Source organism: Podarcis muralis, chromosome 8, assembly GCF_964188315.1.
Source record: "Podarcis muralis chromosome 8, rPodMur119.hap1.1, whole genome shotgun sequence".
Lineage (NCBI taxonomy): Eukaryota > Metazoa > Chordata > Lepidosauria > Squamata > Lacertidae > Podarcis > Podarcis muralis.
In genome coordinates this window covers 265,065-281,887 of record NC_135662.1, presented here as the reverse complement: position 1 = coordinate 281,887, position 16,823 = coordinate 265,065, and the positions used below count along the sequence as shown (strand labels likewise).

General features: G+C 51.7%; 1 protein-coding gene across 1 annotated transcript in view; it reads left to right on the top strand.

Annotated features, from left to right (window-relative positions):
• The first annotated feature begins 2,944 nt into the window (after positions 1–2,944).
• The window catches only part of EPPK1 (epiplakin 1), a 37,319-nt gene continuing 23,440 nt past the window's right edge, over positions 2,945–16,823 (top strand). Inside the window, exon 1 of the mRNA XM_028735860.2 lies at positions 2,945–3,020. The gene's annotated coding sequence lies outside the window, so the exon portion shown is untranslated. The remainder of the gene's footprint in view (positions 3,021–16,823) is intronic.

The window sequence follows — 16,823 nt, the reverse complement described above, 5'->3', positions numbered from 1 at the left end:
GAAGCTGTGGCGGAGACTCGGCGGTGGCGCATTCCTTCCTTCTCAGGGCGACAGGGGGTGGCTTTGGCCGGCTCCTTCCGAGGAGGTGGCTGGCGCTTCCGTGTCTTTGAACTGTGTCATCGGCTCCTGGCCAAGGACGCTCCCCAGCTCAAGGAATGCGCGTGGCAGAAACTTAACTCTGTATTGTCAACACGTGGTAACATGCTAGAAGTGTATAAAGTCACGCCTGACCTGGAGAAGGAGGAGAGAGAAAAGTTTTCTCCCTCTCTCAGAAGAGGAGAACTCGCAGGCATTCAAGGAAGCTGAGGGCTGGGACATCTGGAACCAAAGAACATACGTTTTTTATTTAACCAGCAATTGGAGATACATGTATGGCATCATAGACCCACGCACAACTAGAAGCACGACTGGCAGAAGGAGCTCCTGGCATGAAGGAGAGCCCCCCACCTTCTGACACGGAACTGCTTGTGCACACAGTGAGTGCAACGTGGAACGAGGGCATTTGCTACAAGAAGCAGAGGTGGCCACCGGTTTGTGTGGCGTTGAAAGGAGGTTGTAGGCATGAATGGAGAGGGCTGTCAATGCTGCTGGCCATGATGGCGATATTCCATCTCCGCTGTGGGAGGCAGTCTGCCTCTGAATGCCCAATGCGGGGAACTGCAGGAGGGGACAATGGCTGCTGCTGGTGGGCTTCTTCCCTTTGAGGCATCTGGCTGGCCACCGTGAGAACAAGGAGCTGGACTGGGTGGGCCCCTTGGGCCTGATCCAGCTCCTACAGGGCTTTTCTGATAGACTTATACGGGTTGCGCACTGGTGGAGACACAGCTGACTTCCAACATGTGCAGTGCCAGATTTACACATAAGCTAAACAAGCTATAGCTTAGGGTCCCACTCTCTTGGGACCCCCCCAAAAAATTAAAGAAAAAAACCCTGGATGTACATTTCCAAAATATAAGATAAAAAGATAAAAAACAACTAAAATAAAACGTACATACAGCAACAGTGTTTTGTGTTGTGTAGGCTCCTGTGATGTAAGTCATGGGCCCCGCCTGCTAACCTGCTCCCTAAAATATCACATATAAAGGGCCCCGTTACCTTCAGTAGCCTAAACCTAAATCCGGCCCTGAACTTGTGTCCCAGATGTCTAGGGCTGGGACCACAGTGTTTCTCAAACTTGGGCCTCCCGCTGTTGTTTGACCACAATTCCCATCATCCCTGACCACTGGTCCGGCTTACTAAGGACAATGGGAGTTGCAGTCCAACAGCAGAGGGAGATCCAAGCTTGAGAAGCCCCGGCACTAGGGAGTTCTTGCAGAGAGCATCTCAGCACTCTGCGTACTTTTCCTAGTCCCAACTCTGCTCTCCCCCAAGTTGATGCCATTCAAATGGTGTGTGTGCACTGAATCTCGTGATCAATTATGTGGGGTGGGGCGTACCTGCCCCCCGCCCAATATTTTTTTCAAGTTGGCACCTCTTCCTGCATCTTCTCCTTCTCTGTACCAAGCCAGGTCCACAGGGGCCAAAAGCCACAGCGAGAAAGGAGACGCGGCTGGCTGAACTGCCTTGCACAAAACTTTGAGCAGGTTCAGCTGCCTCCTCCTCTTCCTCTTCCTCTCGCAAGGATGGTTCTGGAAGAATAAGCAGCCCCACACAGCAAGCTGCTCTCCTTGCTCTCCCAGCCCGGTTACTCTTCCCACTGGGCCGCCCAGCCCAGCTCTGCAGACAAGACGGAGGCTGAGGCCATGTCAGTTCTCCCTGGGACTGGGGGGGGGGGGGGAGGCGATGCAGAACAGAGTGCTGGCAACTCATCCTGATGGGGCTGGATCCATGTCATGTAGCAGAGCAGCGGGGTAGGCAAGGGCAGGGTGGGCTGGAGGGTCTTCTTCTGCCCTGTCCAGAGGGGGCTGAGGCTGGCATTTAAACCAGGAGAAGCTTTGCCTTGTGATCAACGCTGATGAAAAAAATTGACCCCCGCCCCCCAGTTTGGCTGGAGGAGTACTGGCGTTGGGTAGTTGCTGCTCGTCTGGATTGTTCTGCCTGCTGAGTGCAGCCTGCCTCTTCGGGCAAGCCCCCCCCCCCCCCAGCAGAGCCCAAGCAAAATGCTGGGCTCTCCCCACTGGTGATGCTTTGCAACCAGCCTTCAGAGGTGGAACACTAAGAAAGGAGGTGGAACACAACTATCTTGGCTAGTAGGCACAGAAAACCTTGTCCTTCACGAATTTGCCCCGCCCTCTTTCAAAGCCATCCAGGCTGATGGCCATTACTGGCTCCTCCGGCGGTGAGTTCCACAGGTTAACATTTCCTCAATCTGCCCCGACCCTTCCAACATTCAGCTTCGCAGATGGCCCCTCTGCTTCAGAGGAAGGGAGAACTGCTTCCCTCTCTCTGCTCTCTCCACCCACGCTGCTCCCACCCCGACTTGCACAACGCGGCCCGGCCCGTTCCCAGGAAGCCGCGCTGGCGAATCTCGCTTTCTCTGCTGCGGCAGCAGGACGGGGAAAGCCCCGAAGGGCAGATCAGGCGGCAGGAATTCCGTTGCAGACACACCTGGGCAAGGATTAGGATTGACAAGCTGGAGAGGAACCAAAACCGCCTCCAAGCTGCTCCTGTCACTTGAGAGCCCGGACCCCGCCAAAGGGTCTTCTCGTGCTCCGTGAGCCCCCGGTCTCCCCCTCTCCCCCAGCGACACTCTTCTTGCCCATCCCAGGCAGCCTTGCACAAAATCCCTCTGTGTGCGCGTGTGTTTGCACCCTTCCTTTGGAACACCATCCCCTCCCTCCGGAACACCATCCCTCCCCCCTCCAGTGCCTGTGCGAAGTGAAGAGGCAGGTGTATGGCAGGAGCGCTCCCTCCCTCCCTCCCTCCCCGTGTTTGCACCACTTGGGTTGGGCCAGTGTGTCATCCCAGGGCGGGGACATAAAAGCAAGGTTGCGCTCAGGCCGTCCCACCTTGGCACAGTTGGAAAGAGCAGCAGGAGGCGGCGGCAACAGCAGAGGACCTGCCTGGCAGAGGACCCACAGGTAGGACTGAGGAATGCCTGGTTAGGGGCCATCAGCTGGGGAACAGGGGCGAGTGGGGGGCTCTGCTCCCCTTGGCAAGGCCACTGGGAGTGCTGGGCGCTGGTGCCCTTGACAGGGGCAGGCATATGAGAGTGAGAAGCAGCGCCATGGGGCTGGGCTGCCTGTGGCAGGCAGGTGCCTCACGTGTTGCTGGGAGCCAGTGCAGGCCTTCTTGCCGGGGGACACGTCTGGGGGGGGGGGGAAGCAGCCTCAAAGGCAGACCCCCCTTCCATGCATGCCCTCAGGCTTCTCTGCCCAGGTGGCTCCTCTTGCCTGCAGTGCTTGCGAGCCCACCACCGAGGGCTCCCCTTTGGGTCTCCTGTTCCAGGGCGTACCTAGGGATTGGTTAGGTATGGGGGCGAAAAATCACACCTCCCCATGCTGAAACGTGTCCTTGCCAAGGGTTCAAGGGAGCCTAGGTCTGCCTCTGCTCCTGTTTGCTCCCTGCCACCTTGCCACCAGCCGCTCTGCCTGCCCTTGGTGCCCACGCTGCTCCCTGGGCATCTCTGGTGAAGGCTGGCAGGACCAGGAGCAAGGCAGCAGCAGTGGCAGCAGGATGCCCTCTAGGCCCGTACCCTCTCTCTCTGTGCCAGTCAGAGGTGAGGCATCAGGGGGCAGAGAAAATGCCTCAGGAGGGCTCAAGGTGCTTCCCAGGTGCCGCGAGGAGGAGGAGGTCTTTGCTCCAGGTTCCTCCAGCAGCTCGTGGGCCTTTCCAGTGGTGGCCCCTTCCAAGCGACACGCCCTTTGCACCTTCATGGTCTTTTTTCAGGTGAAGCCAGACCTGCTGGCCTCCTCTTCACAAGGGACACCTTTGCAGGCACCACTGGCTAGTCAGGCATTTAATTTTATCCATGTGGAGTTTTCATCTTCATTTGTTAGGGGCATTTTCACTTTTCTAATAGGAGAGGCAAAGCCTTCTGAAGAAATGCAACTTCTTGGCAAGTAGCTGGTATGAAGAAAGGCTTTAAACTGAGGTTGGGTGTCCATTTGTTCAGCTGTGATTCCTGCTTTGCAGGGGGTTGGACCTTTGGGGTCCCTTCCATGAAAGTGTCCCCCACATTTGTGTGCCTGTGGTTTATCCAGAGCCTCATGAGGCCGGGGGTGGGGGAGCGGGGAGCATCCAGAGCCCAGCTATGGGGCTGCCAAGGCTCTTGGCTTTGTGGGCCCCACTAGCGTTTCCTGAAGGGGTCTTTGGGCAAGCCCCCAGCCTGCACCGGTCTGGAAAATCTTGTGCTAACTCCCCATTCCTTCACAGGAGCAGGATAAGCTCTGGAAGGCAGGCTTAGAAGTGAGATGCGCGGTCTAGAAAGGCAGCTGGCAGTGACTGGAAAGGGCAGGATCAGGTCCAGATGCAGGACAGAAAGGGGGGCTTCCTTACTTACCTCTTAGGTGGGGTGGGCAGGGGGCACAAGCCCCTGGGTCGTCTCTGCTAGAGCTCCGCCCCCCCATTTCTGGCCTCTTTTCTCCTTTACATCTGAAGCCCATTTAAATCACATGGCATCCCCCCCCCCCCCCCCAGGAATCCTTGGTTGCTCTTGGTGCTCTGTGGTGGGTAAACTACACTCCCAGGCTTATTTGGGGGAAGCTCTGTGGTCCTTTAATCTCATGCTGTGGGTGTGTTTTTAATCTTTATTATTATTATTATTATTATTATTATTATTATTATTATTATTATTATTTACATTTACATTTATACGGTATACCGCTCCTCATCCGAAGATCACAGAGCAGTTCACAACGCAAAAATACAAAATGTGCGCTTCACTTACAGAAGTGGTGACCAAAGGTGCTGCAGATCACAGTCCCGATGAGACCCCTGGGACCACCCAGCATCCTCATTTGTCCAGAGGCAAATTCAGGCCTGACAGCAAGAGCCCAAATTTAGGTTCTCCCCAGCTGCTCTGCAAGTCAGCCTAAATTTGCCTATGAATTAGCAGGTGCAGGTTTGTGCTATGGGTCTGTGCCCCTTGCCCTGCCCCTGTCTGCAGCCCTGAGAGTGCCCTCCCCGTCACATGGGGGCAGCAGGGGGAACTACTTTTCCAGATGGGGCACAGAGCACCCCCAGGAGAAGAGTGCCAACTGAGTGACTGGCATGCTTTTTGTTTCTTTAGAAAAAAGGATGTTAAGGGGACAGTGAACAAGGGGAGACCAAAACATCAAGAAAACAGTTTATGCTGTAACTAGAAAGTTGCAAACCAGTTTTATCCAAAATTTTGCTTTAATCTTGTATCACACGAGCAATACAATAAACACACAATCTGGGTTTAGAAGCAGAGTAAGCGCCCTTCTGTGCAGCCCTGGTCAAGCAGTTGGGGGGTGGGGAGGGGGCGAGTACCGCAGGCACAGCATTTTGGATAAAGCCAGTGAGATGGAGTTTGAGACTTACAAGAATGCTTTCCTTTACAAATTCTTCAGAAAACCAAAGACCAGTTCCAAAGGATGTATGCTGATATAAGTTGTGGCGCATGTATGTGAATGTAGGTTTTCAGAGTGTATTTTTTTTTGGGGGGGGGGTGTCTCTGGGGAAATACTTAAAAGGGGGGATGCTTTCAGAGGGGTACATCCACAGTGCAAAAAGCAGCCCATCCTTCTCAGCCCAGGTGGGGGGGGGGGGCAGAGCGGAGTTTGACTCCATCTCTGCAAACAGAGGTCCAGCGTTTAAATCTGCAAAGGTTCTCTGGTTACCAGGCAGGCTGCCTTAAGCAATTCTTGAGTGACAGGAGCGGTCCTGCAAAATCCACCTTCAGTCAGGGAAGGTGAGCAGACTTGGCGGGCGGGGTGGGGTCTTCCAGAAGAGACTTTCGCTGTGCCTTTGCTCTCTAGAATCATAGAACTGTAAAGTTGGAAGGGACCCCAAGGATCCAGAAGTCCTGCCTTATTCACCACTTTTTTTCAGGGGCTCCTAGTCTTAAATTGTTCCTGTTATAAAAGCAAGGTGGAAGCTGTCACTGTCTGTCATGACAAAAATTCAAAAGACAATTTTCCACTCACACAAAATTCTGGAGGAGGGAGCAAAGCACAGCTCCTGGACAAGGCACCCATTTGCCGCCCCCTGGCTGGGACCCCAGAAAGCTGCTATGAAACATCTTCACGTCTCCATGTCTGGAGTGCCTCTTGGGTTCAGGAACTTCTGCTCTCTTCCTGCAGGCATGGGCCAGCCCCGAAGTCAGCCACAAACTTCCCCCCTCCTACCTGATCCCTGAATGCTCAGGAAGGCGGATGGCAAACATTTGAAAATGACAAGACTGCAGTTTCAGGAAAAAAAGTGTTTTGAAAGTGAATATACTAGTAAAAGAAGAACCTGTCCCTAACTCCTGGCCAGCTCTAAACTACTTCTGGGGCTCCCGGAGGATGCTGTGGGAGGCAGGCAGTCAGGCAGGACACAGCAGTCCTTGAAATTATGCTCTGGCAATGATCTGGGCACCCGCCAGGGTGTTCCTTGGGCTGAGCCTCTGGCAGACTGAGAGGTCCCTGGGTGCTCTGAGGGTCAGCAGGGGCTCTCCCTCGTGTGAAAGGGGCCCTGCTGCCTGCAGCAGGTGGGGATCGTGTCCTGTGTGGTGCTGGTGCCACTCAGGCCTTCAGCCAAGGCGTCTTTGGTCTTCCTGCCCTTGGTATCACTGCTGCTCCAGGCTCCCTCCCAGCCCCAATGCGGCCCCCTCCTCCCTCCCTCGCATCTCCTGAGCTGCCTGGGTGGCCAGACTGGGTCATCATCTCCTGGTACCTCTTGTCCCCAACCAACTACCTTGTGCCAGAGGCTCCTTTGCGCCAATCCACTCTTCATAAACAGCAATTCTCCACATAATTACATTTGGATTAGGCTGAAACCACATAATTGCAGAATAATTGCCTGCTGAAAGGTGTGACTTGCCAGCCTGTCGTGGCGCAATGTTAAAGGCGGTTTTTATCATTCCTCCTTCCGTGGGTCTCTATGGATGCTACAAAGGCACCTGGGGAATTAGAGATAGAGACCCCCCCCCCCAGCAAGCAGAGTGTCTGGAGTGCCACTGCTGCAAAGGTGGGATATTGAGTGCGTTCATCAGGCTCCTTCCTTGTGATAATGTGAGGGTGGGGGCCTATGTACAACCATGTACATAGGGTCTACTCATGAGGCTGCAGCTGTGACCTTGTCTGTGGGACTAGCTCTGACTGCCATTCTGCCTCTGGGCCAAGTTCAAGGCTTTGGAATTAACAGCTCAGGCCCAATGCAGCTCAGGCCCAGGGAACTTGAGAGAGACCCTGATCCCTGACATGCCCCCTAGCCGGCCACTCTGGCCTGCAGAAGAGTTCCTTCTTCAAATCCCCCCAGATCTCAAGAGCCCCCTCCACAGTAACTCGGGGCAGGCCTTTTGGGGGGGTCACTCGTCTTCCATGGACAGCATCCCTCCTGAGTCCCAGCAAGGCATCCATGATTGTCACTTCCCATAAACAACCAGGGACAGATTTGACTTGGGGAAAAATTCTAGCTGAGTGAAAAGGCCTCTCTGCCTTTGGTGCTGGTTCTGTGTTGTTTTGGATCACATCTTTAATTGTTGTTTTGTACTTTTTTATTTTCAGCATTTTTTATGGTGTGCCTGTAAAAAGGCCTTGAGAGTCACGTGGAAGGCGACGCATAGATTAATAAATGAATAACCACACATGAACTTGTGGAGCCTGAGGCAGAGCTGGCCCAGGACACGGGGGCACCTGGAGCGGAGCATGCCCTCCTCTGCCCAAGGCAAGGGGCGAGAGGCTCTGTCCCCAGAGAACTCCACCAAGGCCGTGGGGTTCAATTAAAAAGCTCCCCACTTGCTTCCCTTTCATGCTATCCCAGGTCAGCTGCTTGAGACAGTCTGAGCTGCTCTCCCTTCCCTTTAGAGCAGGGGTCAGCAACCTTTTTCAGCAGGGGGCCGGTCCACTGTCCCTCAGACCTTGTGGGGGGCCGGACTATATTTTTTTGGGGGGGAGAAATGAGTGAATTCCTATGCCCCATAAATAACCCCGAGATGCATTTTAAATAAAAGGGCACATTCTACTCATGTAAAAACACGCTGATCCTGGACTGTCCGCGGGCCGGATTCAGAAGGCAATTGGGCCAGATCCGGCCCCCGGGCCTTAGTTTGCCTACCCATGCTTTAGAGCTAAATTAGTGAATTTACAAGTGCACACATTTTGTTTTTGTTACTAAATCATGTATATTATGCAATAAGAATTACAGTGCTATCTAGTATACTGGTCTGTGTGTTGCTTGTTGTGTTAAGTTTGCAACACAGGGGTTTGTTCTTCTGTATTAGAGCTCACCTCCATCAGAATGCAATTAGCCTTCAGCAAAGGACCTCCAATGCCTAAGATTTCCTTCTCTGCCTTCAGCCTGCATCCAGGGGGTGGAAGTGGGTGGGTGCAAACGGTGACAAGAGCAACTTCCGGGCCGTGTTCCCATGAAGTAGCTCCATGTGGGCTTCGAAGCAGCCAGACACGGATCTGCTTGTGAGTCCAGGCCCACGGCAGCCCAGGGACAGAGCTGCTGCTGCTGCTGCTGCAGGTCCAGTTCCCAATGTCAGCCCCTCCAGGTGGGGCTGGGAACGTCCCTTGTCTGAAAGCCTTCGAGAGCCCGGGCTGCCTTTGGGAGCAGGCAGCACTGACAGGGGTGGGCCAAGGGTCTGGTTGGGCGTGACTCCCTAAGAAGGGACCAGGGCAGGGGATGGGAGTCTCTATAAAGGAGGGTCAGATTGGGCAGTGCTGGGTTTGCCCCCCTCCCTGCCAAGTCCTGCCGTGTGCGCAGGCTCTGCTGGGTGTGGTGGGGACCAGTTTCTGTGTGTGTGTTGCCATGAGACGCTGCAGCTGTGCAAACAAGGCGGTGTTGGTGTTGCACGTGTGATGTGTGACTGTGGTTGCTGCCATGTGTGTGGACAAGCCCAGGGAGCTGTGCCAAGCCTGGCACTGCCCCAGCCCACGTCTAAGGCCAGACCTGGGTCCAAGCAGGCAACAGTCAATTCAGGAGGAGGAGGAGTGTCCCCCTCGTTGGCCGACCAGGAAATCTCCCCCTTCTTCAGAAAGGCAGGTGAAGCAATTTCCAGGCAAGACCAACGCCCTTTAATTTGCAGGGAGCAGAACCTTCTCCCAACCGGCCCAGCAGCTTTTATCACTGGGAATCTGGGGTGTCAACGCTGCGCAGATCCCGGGCCTCCTGAACCAACAAGCATTTGCAGGTGCTTCCCAGGGAAGAGGCTTCTTCCAGGCCCAGCAGGAGCCTCCGCCTGCCTCCTTCCCCTGCCAGGGCTGGGAGCAGAAGTCTCTCACCCCCCCCACCCCCTGCAAAGGGTCCTGTGCATCGAATAGCTGCAGAAGCCCCTGGCATTGGCCCGAGGGTGAACCTTTTCCTGGCATGTGGATGCTGTGAGGGGGAAGCTTCACCTGGGACCTTCTGCATGCAACGCAGCTGCACTGGGGCTGAGCTATGACGGCCTCTTCCCATTTGTGACTTTAGAGTCCTGCAAGATTGCTGCTTGCTGGCTGTGACGGTGGGTTCGCCTTGAAGCCGGGCAGGATCACTTTGGGAAAAGGAAAAGGAATAGCTCCAAATGATAGAAACATAGAATTGTAGACCTGGAAGGAACCCCAAGGGTCATCTAGCCCCAAACAGGAAGGAGAAACTGACCTTTCCGTGTCATCGGCCCAGTCCTGTGGAACTCCCTGCCACTAGAGATTTAGCAGGCACCTTCTGGGCCAATTTTTAAATGCCAGCTGAATACTTTCATATCTTGCCAGGCCTATGCAGGCAGTTAAGAATACATCCTCCACAATCGTCTACTGATGCCTGTTTTTAATTTATTTTTGTTTTTAACTTTTTAAAACCTTTATTGTCTGTTTTTATGTTTTTATATTGTTGTAAACCACCATGGTATTTATTTATGATACAGTGGTATATACGTATTTTTTAAAATGAAAAAATGACCAAGCTAAATAATCTCTGGCTATCCAACCTCCTCTGCTTCAAAACCTCCATTGCAGGAGAGTCCACCGCCTCCCAAGATGGCCTGTTCTACTGTCAAACAGAAAGTTCTTCCTAATGTTTAGTCAAAATCTCCTTCCTTGTTATTTGAATCCATTGGTTCGGGTCCTGCCCTCTGGAGCAGCATAAGACAAGCTTGCTCTGTCTGCCATGGGGCAGCCCTTGAGATATTTGAAAATGGCTATCCTGTCGCCTCTCAGTCGCCTCTTCTCCAGGCTAAATATCTCCAACTCCATTAACCATTTCTCATAAATAGGGCTTTCTTTCTTCAGCATCTTGCTTGTCCTCCTCTGCACATGTTCCAGCTTGTCAATACCCTCCTTAAACTGGGGTGCCCAGAACTGGACACGGCATTCTGGGTGGGGCAGAATGTGACTTTTGATCAGGACACTCGACTTAGGTTGATACAGTCTGGTTAGTATAGCATTAGCTTTTTTTGCTGCTTTGAAAAAACAACTGCTTCATGACTCCTTAATGGCTCAGAATGACTCCTTGTTGTTGTTGTTGTTTAGTCGTTTAGTCGTGTCCGACTCTTCGTGACCCCCTGGACCAGAGCACGCCAGGCACTCCTGTCTTCCACTGCCTCCCACAGTTTGGTCAGGCTCATGTTTGTAGCTTCGAGAACACTATCCAACCATCTCATCCTCTGTCGTCCCCTTCTCCTAGGGCCCTCCATCTTTCCCAACATCAGGGTCTTTTCCAGGGAGTCTTCTCTTCTCATGAGGTGGCCAAAGTATTGGAGCCTCAACTTCACGATCTGTCCTTCCAGTGAGCACTCAGGGCTGATTTCCTTAAGAATGGATGCGTTTGATCTTCTTGCAGTCCATGGGACTCTCAAGAGTCTCCTCCAGCACCAGAATTCAAAAGCATCAATTCTTCGGCGATCAGCCTTCTTTATGGTCCAGCTCTCACTTCCATACATCACTACTGGGAAAACTGACTCCTTAATGGGAGCTAATTGTTAGAAGATGCTTACTTGATAAAGAAATCTCTCTGGAATGTTCGGGGTAGAGAAATCCATGTATTTAGGGAAGGGGATGCCCTAAACAGGGCAGGGATGGGGGGGGAGCTTCTAGATGCTGTTGGGCTCCATCTCCAATGGCCAGGGATGGTGGGCAGTCATAGCCCACCAGCTTCTCAAGGGCTGCAGAGTCTCTATCCCAGTGTTAAAGGGGCAGGGGAGGGAAGCCATTAAATCAGCTGGCACTGTTGAAATGCTTGGCAACCCCTCCCTCATCTCCAAATCCTGGAGGCTTCCAAATAAGTTGACTGGAGTTCTTCTTCTTTGGCAATCCTTTGTAGTCGAGTAAGATTGTCTTCCATAAACACGGTTTTAACAATGAGTCCATAAGTGACTGTGGAGGCCAATTCTGGATCCACACATCCTTCCACATTGGGGACATAGGACTCTGGGCAGGAGTTGATCATGGTGAGGGTTTGCCAAGCATGAGCAATGGATGTCAATTTTACAAATGGGCTCAGGCAGTGTCAGTAGAGGAACTTGGATTTTTGGGTACTGCTTCTGTGTTTGGCGATTCTACCTTCTCAAGAACAAGTTGTTGGTTTCTGCAAAGTAGATCACATTTGATTCCTTGTGCAGGGACTGGGTTCTGCCGTGTCTGTTCTCCAGCAGGACTGAGGGCTCATCCACTCTTAGCTTTGCTCCACATTGGAGGCATGGGTCCGGGCTTTCCAGGTTTGTGTCTGAGCAGTTTCCCCCTTCTGTTTTTTGCCCTGGCACTTTCTCCACAAAAACCCACTCTTGACCACTGACTCTGGGCAGAAAACCCAAATTGCCCTTGGTTCCAATTCAGCTTTAAAGAGTGTGTTTTCCTGGGAGAAGCATCTGGTGGTGGGTTAGGGGTGGAAGCACCTGGACACAAGCTGGGAAACAGTGGGGCAAAAAAAAAGTGTGGAGGACGAGCCCTGATGCTAGAAGCTCCCTCTTTGCTCTTCTGGATCTAAATGGCATAGTTTTCACACTGAATTGCACTGATTCTGGATCATATCTAGTTGCTATCAACGGAGTTGACCTGTAGCTTACAAGAGCAAACAGGTGGGACAGCCTGTCTCAATATTTTCTTGGCAGTCTGTGCTGCTCTCTCTGCCCCATTATTTCATTGAGGGTAATTTGAGCTGGTGGCAATATGGCAAAAGTTGCAAGATGCCAGAAATGACTGAAATTCTGCTACTGTAAATGAGTTTGCGTTGTGGGTCATGTTGATCAGGCGTGCCAAAGCAAACAGACATATTCTTCAGTGCTTAGGCAAGGGAAGTATCTCAATAGACCTTGAAAAGGAGGACCTGAGAACCAAGCCAGGTCAGCCTTACAGTTCACAAAGGTCAGCTGCTCACCTTTCCTAAGGTCTATCATGTGATTAAAGGATCCTTCCATTGTTCTGATCCAGTTCTTCTAGATCAGAAGTCACAGCATGAGATTTTGTTCTTTCTGCCCCTTCCAGAACCTGGCCATCACACTGTCCACTTGGATCACTTACAGCAGCCCATGGTTAGACCTTGACATCCTTGGTGGATGGATGAGTTCTGGTCTAGATAAGTTCTAGATCTAGGATCTCTGTCCTCATTTGTTGTGCTGCAACAATGCACTTCCCTTTTGTGATTAGGCCTTCTGGTTCACTCAGTCATTCACAGTCTGCAAAGTTCTTCCAACTCCCCTCTGAAGAACTGCAAAATCCAACATAGCATAAGACTTCTTGAAGTTCTGGATGTCCATGAATGGCATTTGGGGTTGGAGTTTTGCGAATCCTGGCCACCATTCCAAGAGGCTTCCTTGCTGCTTTCACTCATCTGATGGGGAGTGGCTTTGTACAGAGTTGCGTTATGGGGTGGGAGAGCTGCACGTGGTGCGTTGTTTGGGGTCCTGTGGAACTGCCCAGTGTCAGCTTTCAACTGATCACAGAACCACAGAATGGTCGTCCGTCTTTGCTCCCTGGGTGGCCATTGGTGGTAAAAGGAAGACCCTGCTGTGGCCAGGACAGTGTTTAACCCTGGCAGAGTCTGCCATTCCCAGCCTCAGAGGCTCATATCAGGACCCATTAGGAGTACAGCATCAATTAAGTGAATTATACATTACCTTTACGGTTCACAAATGATGAGATAACACCCGCATTTTAAAGCATGCAATTAGTCTTCATCTGTCTCCACCCAATATTAACAGCATGTATTTCAGCTGAATTACAGGTTTCTGTCCCTTACCTCCACATTCCCATCCTTTTCAGGATTGTGGATGTGTACACATCACACATTTAAAGTACATTTCCACCCCTAAAAATGCTGGGAATTGTTGCTTACCCCAGAGCTGTAATTCCTAGCACCCTTAACAAATGACAGTTCCTAGGAATTATTATTATTATTTTACAACCAAACATAGTTATTTAAAAGTTCAACACACCAGAAGCACAGGCTGATTTCATTTTTCTTCCCTCAGAATTTCCGGAGAGATGTGAGAGGCAGCTATTTCTAGACTGCGCTGTGCTGAAGAGTGAAATGTTAAGGGACTTGGTGCTGAGCTTGCTCTGCGCATGGCTGTCTTAAAGACGCTCCATGCAAAACTCTCTCCCCTCTAACTTGAAAAAGGCATGAGCCTATTTGGGGGGGTGGGGTGGAGGGAGCTCATGCAAATATTTGAGGTGTGTGAATGATGCCTCAGCCCCATTTTGCAGTGGAGTTACAGCTGGACAGGAACTCTTCAGTTCTGCATTTCCTTTAAGTTCTAACTTCGTGCCTTTGCTCTGGTCTGAGGGGGCTGGATGCAATCCTGCCTTGCCAAGGGCAGCTCAGACCACCCTCAGCCCCTTGGGGTGATCCCAGCAAAGCCCACTGCTGGCCACACTGGCTGAACTGTTTACCTATTAGAAGTATTTGTTTTTTAAAAAAAAGATATTTATTAGAATTTTACAAAATGAAAAACAAAAAAAAAAGAAAAACAAAATGAAAATAGTTAAAAAAAACAATTCCATCTTTCAATCACTTATCTTTCATTTGCTTGTTTCCCGGACCTCCTCACACCTCCCTTTTTGTATTTCCGTTCAATTTGTTAGTTCAGCAAATCCTTTCCCTCTTTATTTATCCTAATCTTTAATCTTAAAATAATGTAACATTAAATTTTTGCCTGTTAATAGTCCATTTTTTTCCTACTCCTTATAGCGTTGTAGCTAAAAACCACATAACTTTTCATCCAACATCATTCTAACATTCATTAATTTTACAATGTTTCTGTAGGTAGTCCTTAAATTTCTTCCAATCTTCTTCCACTGACTCTTCTCCCTGGTCTCGGATTCTGCCGGTCATTTCCGCCAGTTCCATGTAGTCCATCACCTTCATCTGCCTACCTATTAGAAGTATTTGTTACCAGGACTTTTGGGCTGCCTTTCAGGGTCAAAACCCTCCCAAAGTGGCTTACATGCAAAATGCAAATAAAGCCAATCAATAAAGGTTAATGATTGGAGGGTTCTGAACTTGCTTAACGCCCCTGGGGGGAGGGGGAGTGAGCCTGGCCCCCACCTGGCTGGGAGGAGGAGGCAAGGGGTCTGGCTCTCTTGTTCTTCCTGTGAGGCCTCAGTTGCTGCTTGGAAGTCCAGTCCTCTGCCTGCACACCAGATCCCTTTGAAGCACTTGCGGAGCACATTTCCCCCTCAAAGCATCCTGGGCTCTGCAGTTTGCCCCTCACAGATTTACGATTCACAGCCACTCTCTTTGAAGGCCACAGCCCATCCACAGCCAAGGCTGCTATTTGTGGGGAGGAACTGTGGGCACAACATCTGTTTCATGCATTTTTAAAATGAGGCTGTATTTTAAATTGCATTTTAACCTGTATTTTAAATTGTTTTTTTTCTTTTCTTTTCCCTAATATGTTTTTACTGTGATTTTATTGGTGTTAGCCGCCCTGAGCCCGGCTCTGGCTGGGGAGGGTGGGGTATAAATATTATTATTATTATTATTATTATTATTATTACTATTATTATTATTTCATTTATAGTTGCTAATGTTATTTATAAAGAGGCTTTATTGCACTTCCTTATTGCGCTTGTGTCTGATTCTCATTTGCAGCATTTGAAATTTTACAAATTATTTAAGGTAGGTTGTAAACCACTTCGAGGTTCCTTTGAGATTGTGAAGTGGTGTGGAAATCATAGGTTAAAAGAATAATAAAACTGTAGAGTTGTAAGGCACCTCCAGGGGTCATCTAGTCCAACCCCCTGAAATGCCGGAACCGCAGCTCAAGAATCCGACGCTGGAGATGTCTGGAGCCCTCGGGTGCTCCGGGGTCCCACTGTGGGAAAGTGAGCTGCAAATGGCTGTCGACAGGGTGGCTCCCAAGTCCCTGTAGAGCCCAGGCAGCTCTCTGGTGCCCTCAGGAACTGGGGGGCAAGGAAGCAAGCAGGGGGGGGGGCAAGCCACATTCTCAAGGCCATTTGCACACCTGAGAAGCAGCCGTCTGGAGGGAAGCAGGCAGCATCAGGAAGGCATTCTTTCCTTTCCTTTAAGACCCAAACCATTTTGCTCTGGAAAGCCCACCGTGGAGCCAGGCAGCAGCTGGCTGCAGCTGCCCCCCCCCCCCGCCATGCTCAGTCCCTGAGAGGGAGGGGCACTCCTGGAGAAACCAAGATGGCAGGAGCTGGCTTCTTCAGGAAAGAAAAAGGGATGCTGTGACAACGGGCATCAGCCCTAACGTGCCCACGCTGGGCACTGATGCTCTGCCAGGCGGCCACTGTCACCTACTGCCTGCTCCTAGTGGGTGTTTCTTCCCCACGCCTAGGTTGTGGGGCCCCAGGCTTGGACCACGAAGTCTAGCCCTGAGGGCACCACATCCTAAACACCCCCCCCCATTTACAGAGGCCTCCCCTGCCATGCCTTCCACTGCAGCTGCCCCCCAAGAGCATTTTGCTGTGGAGGCAGGGAGGGGGAGGGCCTCCCTTGCACCTCTCTAACCACTAGGCTTCAGGACCTCTAAAGCCACCAGCTTCAGCAGCAACTGCTCAAGTTTTACACATTGTTTCTACTTTTTGTAAAACGCACAGGCAAGCTGGCCCCGCGCAGGAGTCCTGAGATAAGACCGGTGAGCCTCTCGCTTGGCTAGGCTCTGGCTGCCCTCAAGGCCTGGCCTGCCACCAGTTTCTCTCTTTTTTCCATGACGTTGGGCTGCTCCCAGGGCTAGTGTGGGTTGCACCCATGGCGGCCGGCAGTCTCAGAGCCAGCAGCCGGGTGCTGTGTCCCCCCTTCTCTGCGTGCCCCCCTCCCTGACCCCTCCTGCAAGCCAAGCGCAGATGGGGATTATCTGCCACCAGGAGGAACAGGGCTGGGCTGGGGAGGGGAGAGGCAAGTGGGTCGCCTGGGCTTGTCTCCCTCCTTTGTTGCTCAACCTTGGCAAATGCTCAGAATGTAAGAGGAGCGGGGAAGTTGAAAGCGGCTGGGGCTGGGCTCAGGAGGATGCCAAACCTGTCTGGGCTTCCTTCACCACTCTGCTCCTTCCCACCCCAGCCAGGCTGAGAGGGGACAGAGAGCTCATGAAGCAACAGGGGGTGAGATAATACGCTGTGGCTGATCATTATTCCGCTTGGCCTTGACAAGGGCTCCGTTCCAGCTTTATTTGAGGGCAGGTTTCTGGTGCAGTGACTCCGTGTACCCAAGGAAGATCTCACCTGTCAAATCCTCCAGAGGGACTGGCCCAGCCCAAAGCGCAGAGGGCCTCCCCAGGCCAGCTTCCCATTACCGGACTGTGTGGGTTCTGCACACACCACATGGGCCCCTCCTGC